Here is a 12,418-nt window from a genome sequence, read left to right on the forward strand (position 1 = left end):
TGACATGTCCATGTTTATCCACTTGCACCTAATGTAAGCAGCCATATGTATAATAACTGACTGTTTAGATGGACAGTCAACAAAAAAAAGTTTTGGAAAGAGGAAACTGGGACTGCATTGATCCCCAACACATCTGGGTTACACCAACAGCCAGCCATTATTGCCTTATTTATTAACAGCATTACTCTCACCAGCTCCTGAGGAATTAGCCCTGTATCACTTTTCCCTTTCGTACTTTTGGTTCTCAACAGCCAAATTAATTATTCATACCCAAGCTCTGTTTCATTGGAACAGGAGTAGGCCATTCACTACCTTGAGCCCTCTAAGCCTTGGTATCATTCTGGTGAATCTGCGCTGTACCCTCTCCAAGGCCGAAATATCCTTTGTGACGTGCGGTGCCCAAAACTGAACGCAATACTCCAGATGGGGTCTGTCCAATGCAATATACAACTGAAACATAATTTGCTCCCTTTTTAATCCAGACCCCTTCAGATAAAGGCCAACACTCTATTAGCCTTGATTTTTGAACCCATCTAACGGCTTTAAATGATTTGTGTACTTGGACTTACAAATCTCTTTGCTCCTCTGCAGTTCGTAGTTTTTCACCATTTGGAAAATACTCCGATTTATCTTTCTGAGGTCCAAAGTGGATGACCTCGCACTTGTCCACATTAAACTCGATCTGCCATAGTTTTGCCCACTCACTTAATGTGTCTATGTCCCTTTGCAACTTCCTGATCCCGTCTGCACTACCAACTGTCCCTCCTAATTTAGTATCATCTACAAACTCTCTATTCATTCATCCAAGTCATCAATAAAAATGGTGATACGCTGAAGCCCGAGAACAGATCCCTGGGGAACACCACTTTTCACCAATCTGACTACCGACCCTTTATCCCCACTCTCTGTCTCCTAACTCGAAATCAATTTCCAACCCAAGTCAAAAGGCTCTCTCCAATTCCGTGCAATCTCATTTTAGCCAATAATCTGTTGTGCTGAACTTTATTGAAGGCCTTCTGGCAGTCCCTATAGATCGCATCCATAGACACTCCTTTCTCTACATTATTTGTTGCAAATGTGCACATCTATAACATAAATCATATGAAGCAGGGCATCTACAGCACATTTTAGCGCCGAATATTTGTCGGATTCATTTCAGTTTCTTTTGTTTCTGAACTTTAATCTTTTTAGCTTGCATGAACTATATATATGTGTTGGAACAATCGGGTTTACCAGCATTTCTGCTGCCAACAATGACATGATTGTTAATTTTTTTTTGAAAATAAATAAACCCTGATTAACTTCAGTACAATCATCAATAGCAGTGTATTTAGTTCATTATTTAAAAAATGTTCCTTCATCTTTATGTTTCACAGGACCCCTTGAAGAAATATCTCAGCTCCACACCATGCTTTACCAGTACAAGGGCTGTCTCTTTATCCTCACGATTGCAATTTGTAGTGTGCTGTACATATACTGTAAGACAGACACCGATCAGTATATTCAAAACTACATCTTCGAAATATCCCAGATGAAAAATAAAGCTGACCCAAATCTTCCAAATCCAACCACGAAATCTGGGATTATATTTGTGGAGACGACTGATAAAGTGGAGCCGACACCATTGGCGGTGTGTTCAGTGGAGTCTGCTGCTCGTTTAAACCCAGACAAACGTATTTATTACTTCATGAAGGGATTCAGTGGCAACTTAACACAGTATCCACACCCTGAGTATTCAGGCATCCCTTTGCTTTCCTCAATAAGTAATGTCGTCCTTTCACCCTTGAATGTCTTTGCACTGTTTGAAGACACTCCTTTGAAAGACTGGTATCAAAAGGTAACCAAGTATTAGAAAACATTTTAATGAGTTGTTTGACTGTAATTATCTTTTTAAAACAGCAGTGTCTATATAATATAAATATGAAAATGATGAGAATGGAAGCAATATTCTCTGAGAAGTGAAAGTAGTTTTGTTGTTTACTATTTCTGGGCTGTACGGTGGACATTTCCGTTTGTAAATAAATGACTGGTGGTGAATATTGGATTTTCTTAAGCAATGTGGTTCATAGTTGGTTTTGGAGTCCCAATTTGCAGTATTTGAAAATCAAAAGGTAAAACTGAGGATTGTAATTTAAGGGAAGTTGTTAGCCTTGTAGCATGCTATTCTATTCACGATATGCATAAAGTTTTGCTTGATATGAGACTTAGTTTGCAAATGAAAATCTCCTTTTTGGTGTGAAACAAGTTTAAAGCATTGGTGAGAGGCCAATTGTTAATTGGAAGTACCAGTGTTAACTTTTCCATATTGCAGAAATTGCACTATCTTTGAAGTTTAAAAAGATCGAATGCTTTCAATATATCTGGTTTTCTTCATTTGAATATTTCTGGTTTGTTATTCCTTCAAAACACTTTAGTTATCACCTGTTGTTCCATGTAGTGCAAAGGCACAGATTTATACCCATAATTATGCAGCAGGAGACCATTGGGGAGCAAATCAATTCAAACCCTCTTACAACCCTCGTTATTGCATGACTTGGGGAGATACCTGGAGCCCCTGCAAACTGGGTTTATTGACTGAGAAATGGGAGCCGATGTTAGCAGGCCTGCGGGTTCTCGGCTGGGGGGCTATCGGGTGCGTGGGTAACACGCCCGGTGAAATGAGTGCGTCCCCCGCACGATCACAGGATAATTGAAGTCATTTACCTGTGGTTACGGGTTTTCCGCTGCTCAGCTGCGCGCCGGCGGCCTGCGCATGCGCAGTGACGTCTGAGTGATGGTGGAGCTCTATTTAAAGGGGCAGTCCACCAATGCTCCTCCTGCTGCAAACAAGAAGTAGCACACCATGGATCACCCCAGGGGTAAGGCTGCCCCACGATTTTCTGAAGACTCACTCCAGCTGCTGCTGGACGGGGTAAGGAGGAGGAGGGAGACGTTGTTCCCCAGCGACGGAAGGAAGTGCCCAGCCTCCGCCACCAGGAAGGCATGGGTGGAGGTGGCCGCGGAGGTGAGCAGCAGGGGCAACACCACAAGAACATGGATCCAGTGTCGGAAGAGATTCAACGATCTCACTAGGTCCGGCAAAGTGAGTACACTAACGCATTCTCCCACACTCCGTCTTCCACATCACCTCAAACACCTCACAACCCCTTCTGCACTGCCACCACAGTGCTCCCGCATCAATCCACACAGCCACTCAACTATCATCCTCACCGTGCCTGCACGTACCCACCGTCCGTTTCCCCATTCGAACACTACCACACACCCCAATCCCCATACAATGGGATGGGCATGTGGCACACGCATCCTCCCATCCATCACCGACACGCTCAACCCACCCACACCAATGCTTGAAGCGTCTCACAATGCAATCATCACTCAATCACGCATCTGTGTTTTGCCTTGACAGGAGAAGAGATGCAAGAATGTCCGGGAAAGGGCACGCACCAGAGGGGGCCCGCCACACGAGGTGGTTCTAACGCATGCAGAGCTGGACGCCTTGGAGATCAGCCACACGCTGCATTGCCTGTCCGTGGCGGATGGCAAGGCTGGGGCTGGAGAAACGTCCGGTAACGGAAAGCTGACACTCAGCACTCATGATCGCGAATGATCTTAGCATCACTTGGCATCTGCCGCACCTCACCATTTGTCCACATGCCTATTATTGCCCTTTGTTCTCTTGCAGGGCCGTCTGCGAGCGCCTTGTCTGTGGAGGGTGATTCCTCAGAGGACATGCCGGTCTCTGAGGGTCCATCGTCACATATGAGCCAAGCATCCACCAGCGCAGATACACACACCTCGGTGGGTCCCCCTCCTCAATTAGTTGGGATTGCACATGGTGAGTCACCGCGCACATGTGAGCATGAGCAGACCCTGGTGGCAGGGGCAGCCGCGGAGGGTCCGCATCGGTGGGAGCACTCTTCTCCAGGCTCTGCTCAGCCGGACCCAGATGCTGAACCCAGGGGGCCACCAGTCAAAAGGAGAGTCCTCGAGGGGCACCAGCACATTGCCGAGGTACTGGAAGAGGTGCCACGCGCACTCTCCACAATCGCGCAGGTGATGGAGGAGTCCATCTCCTGCATGAAGACAATGCTGGCACAAGTACAGGAGGGTATCGGCGACATAGTGTCGCTGGTAGGTGCGGGAACGTCTGCGGTGGAGGAAAGGCTAGCCTCCCTCAAGCGTCACGCACAGCTCAACATTGAGTCCATCCAGGCCCTGACAACGGCTGTTCGGATTCAGAGTGAGCAACATTCTGCCGCCATAAACAGGCTGACAGATACATTAGAGGTGGCCTTGCAAGGTCTCACACAGGTCATCCAAACTGCCGTCCAGCAGGGTGGAAGGAGTGATGTGGGCCTAGGCCATGAGAGGGAAGATGGTGAACGGGGACATGGAAGTGGGGACGCGACTCAAAGTGCCCCCACGTCTCACCTGTTGCCCCCCTCTCAACCAGTAACCGCAATGGTGCCTCCTCTCCAGGTGGCCAAGTCTACCCCTGCTCAGGTGCAGGAGGAGCAGTCTGTGGAGGTGCCCTCACGGGCACCGAAACCCAGGGGGCGTCGGCCCAAAGCATCCACCCGGTCAGGGCACGAACAAGAGCAACCTGCCACTACCTCTGCTGGAGCCACAGGGGTAGCACCATGTAGGGGTTCCCGCAAACGTAAGTCTAGGTTGTTATGAACACAAAGGGAATGCACCAGGGTGTATGACAATTTGTTATGTTTTTATTTATAGTCGTTTACTGCACATACACAATAAACACAATTGTTCTCACCACTACTGCCACCTCTTGTCCATTCTTGAGTGGCTTGTGCAATAGGTCCCTTTCGTGGGGCTCATCATGACGACGAACACCTGGTCCCACCCATTGGGTCACACTACAGTGGGTGCAGGAGTAATGGCACCACTCTTCTGTGGAGGGGGCTGGTATGGCCGCTCCTCTGTGCACGTGATGAGGTCTGGGCACCTCAGACAGTCTGATGTTAGGAGAACCGTTGACATATGAGTGCCTCCCTGGCCTGACGAGCATCCAGGTGAGCCGGTGTTCGGCCCATGGGTCCTTCCTCCTCCTCTTGCTCCTCCTCCTCCTCCTCCTCCTCATCGTCGTCCTCAATATGGGTGGCGGATGTGCATGGGGCCTCCTCCAGCGGCACCCCTCTCTGTTGTGCCATTTTGTGCAGGGCACAGCAGACAACTGTAATTCGTCCCACTCAGAGTGGCGTGTATTGGAGCGCTCCCCCAGAACGATCAAGGCACCTGAAGCGCATCTTGAGCACCCCTATAGCCTGCTCAATTGTAGACCTGGTAGCAATGTGGCTGTCATTATATCGATGCTGCGGCTCGGTGATGGGGTTCCTCAGAGGTGTCATAAGCTACGTGTGCAGGGGATATCCCTTGTCGCCGAGGAGCCAGCCGTTGCCGGTGTTGGGTGAGTGGAAGAGGGGCAGTACGGTGGACTCCCTGAGGACGAAGGCATCGTGGCAGCTGCCAGGGTATCTGGCGCACATGTGTAGGAATCTCTGGCGGTGGTCACAGATGAGCTGGGCGTTCATGCAGTGATACCCCTTCCTGTTGATGAACAGTCCTGGCTCATGTGGAGGTGCCCGTATTGCTCTGTGGGTGCAATCGATTACACCCTGCACCCGTGGGAAGCCAGCCTCAGCATGGAATCCAACCGCCCTCTCCATCTGGCTGCGGTCATCCATGGCGAAGTTGATGTAGAGCGAGGCCCTGTGGAACAACCAATCGGTAACCTGTGACGATCCGGATTCTTTCCCCTCAGTCTGGTTCAGTAAAAACTGAAGTCGAATACACTTTAAAGTTCAGCACAACTTTAATAGCAGGGTTCTTAGTCTGCAGCATTGATTTGGACTCCTGATAGAGTCCCTCTGTGCTGGCAGAGCAAGATCAAGAAACATACAGAAATCCACACGTTTTTATACAAATCAATAGGGTTGGAACACCAATCATAAGCCGGGCACAGGTTGCCATGCAAGGTTACATTATTTCCGGCCAATCATAGATAATCATGTGCTGATCATGTTGCTGTTAGACATCAAAGGGGATACTTCCTCACCTTCCAACTTGGAATGTTCTTCCCTGTCCCTTATCTCCCAACCTGGAATGTCTTTCAACTTTGGCTAAGCTCGTTACCGATATTGATCTGCCATAAACATGGAGACATTCAGACCAGTCCTTGAATCACATCAAAGACTCGACATTGCTAAGACCATGCAAACCTGCTGACTGCACAAACATATGGCCCAGCAGGAGGCCAGGCCACCTGTACCAATCTCAGTTGCTAACCAATTAACCCTTTCTAACCATTTTGCATTCTGCTTCTTTGCCACGTAGGCATTTTAATATTTTACTGAAAACTGACCACGTAGGGATTCTCACCTGCCTTATTCACTTGTGTGCAGACGACTGACAGACCCTGGTGATGTCCCCGGTGGCACCCTGGAAGGATCCGGAGGCGAAGAAGTTGAGGGCAGTGGTGACTTTGACGGCGACGGGTAAGAAGATGCTGCTTGGTCCATCCGGGAGCAGCTCGTCATTAAGGAGGCTGCAGATGTCGGCGACTACCTGGCGACTGACTCTGAGCCTCTGTATGCACTGCTCCTCAGAGAGGTCCAGGAAGCTGAGCCTCGGTCTGTAGACCCTGTGCCGAGGGTAGTGCCTCCTGCGACGCATCTCTCTCTGCGGTTGCCCTCCCTCCTGCTGTGCAGGTGGATGTCCCACAGAACCGTGTTGTGGGGCTCCACGTGTCCGAGGCGGACGGCGTGGCCTGCGAGGCTGCTGAGGCTGGTGATGCTGTTTGTCCTCCGAGGAGGTCAAGGCGGCCCCCATCTGGAAGGTGTAGGTCTGAGGGGTTCTGCAATGTAGGTAAGTGTGTCCTCGCACCGGGGTTGTGGTTCCACGTCGGTGAATCTTCTTGCTAGGAGGAGGGTGGTGGAGGGCAAGCGTTGCCCTGTGTGACGGAGTGGCCTCCTGCGTTGGTGAAGGGTCTCCCCACCCCCACCTGTGGAATGCACCTTGGCAGCTGCCACAGGCTGCTGGCTGCAACACGTCCGTTTGAAGTGAGAGTGTTTCCCCCAGTTTCCCCCAGTCTCAGTTCAAGGTAAATTCCCTCCCTTCCTAATAAAACAGCTCAATCAGGCCTGTGAACGACCTGAACGATCAAGATAAATACTTACAAGTGGCATCCCGCTGGCTTTAATTGCCTGCGGGATTCCCACCTGCGGGGTCTGCGCGCGCACGCCGGCGCGTCCGTGGGGAACCCGGAAGTGGGCAGGTTCGAGACGGGATCCGGTCCCGCTCCGGGATTCCCCGATTTTTGGGGTCCCCCCGCCGAGAACGCACCCGATAGCGGGTGGTAAAATCAAGCCCATGGTCTTTTGATTGAGGAGGGGCAACAAAGACTGGAGAAAAAATAACTTTAAATATGGTGAAAATGAACATTATCGATTATATTTTACTCTGTCCATTATATCACAGGTAAATCCAGATTTGGAAAGATTTTGGATCCATGTGTTTGCTGATGACTGCAGGTTAGCACTGCTGTGGAAATAAGGTGGCATCTCCCTGGATACTGACATTATATCATTGAGGCATAGAAACACAGAAACATAGAAAATAGGAGCAGGAGTAGGCCATTCGGCCCTTCGAGCCGTTCCATCATTCAATATGATCATGGCTGATCCTCTATCTCAATACCATAATCCCGCTCTCTCCCCATACCCCTTGATGCCTTTTGTGTCTAGAAATCTATCTTGCTCCTTCATAAATATATTCAGTGACTTGGCCTCCACAGCCTTCTGTGGTAAAGAATTCCACAGGTTCACCACCCTCTGAGTGAAGAAATTTCTTCTCATCTCAGTCCTAAATGTCCTCCCCCATATCGTGAGACTGTGACCCCTCGTTCTGGACACCCAGCCAGGGGAAACATCCTCCCTGCATCCAGTCTGTCGAGCCCTGTCTGAATTTTATATGTTTCAATGAGATCCCCTCTCATTCTTCGAAACTTGAGTGAATACAGGCTGAGTCGACCTAATCTCTCCTCATACAACAGTCCTGCCATCCCAAGGACAGTCTGGTGAACCTTCGCCGCACTCCCTCTATGGCAAGTATATCCTTTCTTAGGTAAGGAGACCAAAACTGCACACAATACTCCAGGCGTAGCCTCACCAAGGCCCTGTATAACTGCTCCTATATTCAAATCCTCTTGCAATGAAGACCAACATACCATTTGCCTTCCTAACTGCTTGTTGCACCTGCATGTTTGCCTTCAGTGACTGGTGTACAAGGACACCCAGGTCCCTTTGTACATCAACATTCCCCAATCTATCACATTTAAATAATACTCTGTCTTTCTGTTTTTCCTTCCCAAGCTTTTGCCGTTTGCCAATTTTACCTTTGGAGAACCTGTAGACTATGCCAGTAATGGAGCAACGGGATTTTATGAAAGAACATAAGAACATAAGAAATAGGAGCAGGAGTAGGCCAGTCGGCCCCTCGAGCCTGCTCCGCCATTCAATAAAATCATGGCTGATCTGATCCTAACCTCAAATCTAAATTCATGTCCAATTTCCTGCCCGCTCCCCGTAACCCCTAATTCCCTTTACTTCTAGGAAACTGTCTATTTCTGTTTTGAATTTATTTAATGATGTAGCTTCCACAGCTTCCTGGGGCAGCAAATTCCACAGACCTACTACCCTCTGAGTGAAGAAGCTTCTCCTCATCTCAGTTTTGAAAGAGCAGCCCCTTATTCTAAGATTATGCCCCCTAGTTCTAATTTCACCCATCCTTGGGAACATCCTGACCGCATCCACCCGATCAAGCCCCTTCACAATCTTATATGTTTCCATAAGATCGCCTCTCATTCTTCTGAACTCCAATGAGTGGAGCCCCAATCTACTCAACCTCTCCTCATATGTCCGCCCTCTCATCCCCGGGATTAACCGAGTGAACCTTCTTTGTACTGCCTCGAGAGCAAATATGTCTTTTCTTAAGTATGGAGACGAAAACTGTATGCAGTATTCCAGGTGTGGTCTCCATACTTTTTATGCGCAACTGCATGGAAAATTTTGTGGCCCATTATGTTGGACACATTTGGGGTCAACAAGGCCCTGAACTGATAACCCGTGTTCTGAAGCGATGGTGCCAGTCAAATAAATTGGCCGACTTCACTGGAAAAGAATGCAATGCTATCTCTTTATGGATCGCAAGGCGGTTCTATCCAATCCCATTCCAAACTGGAAAAATCACGATGTTCCCTTGGAGAAGGAGCTTCTTCTCAGCTATATATGGAGCACATGCCTGGAACTGTATGAATTCTCATAAGAAAAAGAAAATAATTCCTGGAAGTGGATCATTAATGGATTATCTCTTTCAGATGTATTGTCTAACTCCATGCAGAGATTTAATTCAATCTGGGAAGAGTTCAGAGTTCAGAGTCACTTTCGACTTGAAATTTTGGGGACCGGGAGGACATGAAGTGGACTGTTTGCCCAATATGGGGGGGAACAGTTTGGGAAAGAACATGGAAATTCCATCTGTTACATCTTCATTAGGCCCATCAGAATTCTCACCAGCCGAGAGCTGGACTGAGTTCCACTGTCGACCGAGTAAAGGCTCCAAGACAGCACTAAAATGGCCATTTGCTCCCTTGGGAGCTTTTCAAAATGTCTACAACATTTTCTCTTCGGCCCGTGCTGGGCCTCTGTCCCCTGCCATCAGAGCGGGACAGGACGTCCGATTTTCCTGCCAGCTATCTTGACAGACATCTCTAATACACCTGTACAGATGTGGGCCACCTGCCCCAATTATTGCAATGAGTGTGTCCCCGTGATTTGGGTCTGGGTCTGGGTCATTAGTCACAGGCGGATGCCAGGCCCAATCTGCCCCACTTCCGTTGGTCGAAATGGACACCAGGAATTTCAGGCTCTGATCAGAATATTTTCTCTTGGGACTGGGAAATCTCGGCTCAAATAAAAAAAATTGATGGAATTGCTCCAAATTAAACGACAAATAGTGATTTGACACCAAGTCACCTTGGTTTGAAAAATGCAGCGTTTGAAAAACCAAGTAACTGTGGTGTGTGAATAAAAATGTTACTTTACTGCAGATTGGAGCAACTTTACTCTGAAGTTGTGTTTTTAAGGCATGTTGTTGGGGTTCTATTGTGATCGAGTTACTTTAAACATTGGCCCAGAATTTGCAGTCAAAATAAGGGGGAGGCGAACAACGCTCTCAGTTATTTCTGCACAAATCGCACAGCAACTTCAGGCGAGGGCAGATGCACAGTGAAATGTGAAAATCCGGAAGTTGCTGCCTGAGATGCGCCGCTCCACTGTTAGCTTTGTGAAAACGGTATCTCACTGTGTGACTCACTATTGAAATGCATTGAATGGCGTGAAGTTGCTGTATTTACACGGTAGATATGGACTAACCTCGACAAAGTAAGTTAGGGCTTATCCATTTCAGTCTAAGTACCCTTTTTAACGGCGTGGTAAGTGTTAATTACTGCCGACCAACCACTCTGGCACTGAAAATTAACTATTACTGGTGTGGAGTCTCTTCCTTCAGCTTTTAATTGTTGTTGCAGAATTTAAGGAAAAAATTAAATTACAGAAGCTTTTCCTTTCTGTCGCTTTTCTCTCTCTCTTAATCGAACCTTTCTTTCTCTCTCTTTGGGGGTGATTTTAAACCCCAAGAACGGGTGGGTTGGGGGCGGGTGGGAGTTGAAAATAGTTGTTTTTTGGGTCACGACCGCAACCCGGCTTTATTTCCGGGTTTAATGTCAGTGTGTAAAAGTACAGGCTTCCCACTGGGAATACAAAGTCTGAAAATTTTGCGATTGCGAGCCAAAAAAACAACCATTTTCAACTCACACCCACTGCCAACCCACCCGTTTTTTGGGGTTTAAAATCACCCCCTTTATTTCTTTTTCTGTGCCTGATGTGACATTGAATTCACTGTTCGAACTTCCACTTCCTGGTTCAGACTCATTCATTTCACAATCTTTCAATCTGATTGGTTAAGGAGATAGACCATTGCTTGACCTGTTCACACAGATCCCAGATGCCCTGTAGAGGGCACCGCGCTGTTTCCATCTCACATTTCCAGCATCTTCCAGTGCAAGGACTCATGGAAATTAAACGGGCAAGTGCAAATCTAACTAACGGCGGGCACCGTTCGTTGACCAGCTGCAGCAAATTTGGGTTTTTAAGGCATGTTCTTGGGGTTCTGTTGTGGTAGATGGAAGAAATACGATTTCTCGACCAAGTCATAGTCATGTATCCCAGCCTGCAATGCTTCAGGTTCGGGGCTAAAAAGCGAAGCCTTGTGTCTGTGAGAATACAAAGGGAACCAGTACTCCACAGGAAATGATGTGCCTGACATCAGGCAAAGTGATTAAGAATATTGCAAAGACAATAAAACTGTGAACAGACACATTGAAGATCAAATAGTCAGAAACAGATAACAAAACGTCCCGAGGCATAATCAAAGACTCAGGACCTGGACACAGACTAATCCTGTGATGTTAATTGCAGGAGCTTTTTTCAATTAGGTAACTTTCGTGATTGGCAGATACAGGAGGAGACATCTTCAATGTCTGCACCCGAACAATCGAAATACACAGAAAGATAAGAGTATGTCCCTCCCCCATCAGATGGACAGGGCCTGATATTACCAGGGCGGTGGTTTCGCGGCAGTGGGGGGCGATTGTTCACGTGGGTAAGGTTCCCGGTGAAATCAGTCTGCCCCGCGCGCAATCGCAGGCTGATTGGATCCACTTACCTCTTGTTCCGGGTTCCCCACTGCTGATCTGCGCGGCGGGCGGGCTGCGCATGCGCAGTAAGGTCTGTCAGCTGGAGCAGCTCTATTTAAAGGGGCAGTCCTCCACTGACTGATGCTGCAAGAAATAGGAAAAATTACAGCATGGAGCAGCCCAGGGGGAAGGCTGCTCCCAAGTTTAATGATGCCTCACTCCAGGTATCATTGGATGGGGTGAGGAGGAGGGGGAGGACAGAGATCTTCCCCCCGGCGGGCGGGAGGAAGCGGACTGCCTCTGCCACCAAGAAGGCCTGGCTCGAAGTGGCAGAGGAGGTCATCTGCACCACCAACATATCGCGCATTTGCATACAGTGCAGGAGGCGCTGCAATGACCAAAGCAGGTCAGCCAAAGTGAGTACACTTACTCATTCCCCTACACTCCGTCTGCCACATCACCGCCCCCACCCCACATCTCCTTCTACACTGCCAACACTACTCTGTCACATCACCCCCTCATACCCACTCAAACCTCATCCTAATCTTACCTGCACTGACTCACCTCGCCAGTACTCATCCCGCCACTACCACTCAACCCAATCCTCATACAATCTCATGGCTCTATCTCATACTCACCCTCTCA

General features: G+C 48.4%; 1 pseudogene; it reads left to right on the forward strand.

Annotated features, from left to right (window-relative positions):
• Positions 1-12,418, forward strand: part of LOC137331156 (alpha-1,4-N-acetylglucosaminyltransferase-like) — a 66,023-nt pseudogene that overhangs the window by 29,294 nt on the left and 24,311 nt on the right.

The sequence above is a fragment of the Heptranchias perlo genome, chromosome 13 (assembly GCF_035084215.1).
Source record: "Heptranchias perlo isolate sHepPer1 chromosome 13, sHepPer1.hap1, whole genome shotgun sequence".
Classification (NCBI taxonomy): domain Eukaryota; kingdom Metazoa; phylum Chordata; class Chondrichthyes; order Hexanchiformes; family Hexanchidae; genus Heptranchias; species Heptranchias perlo.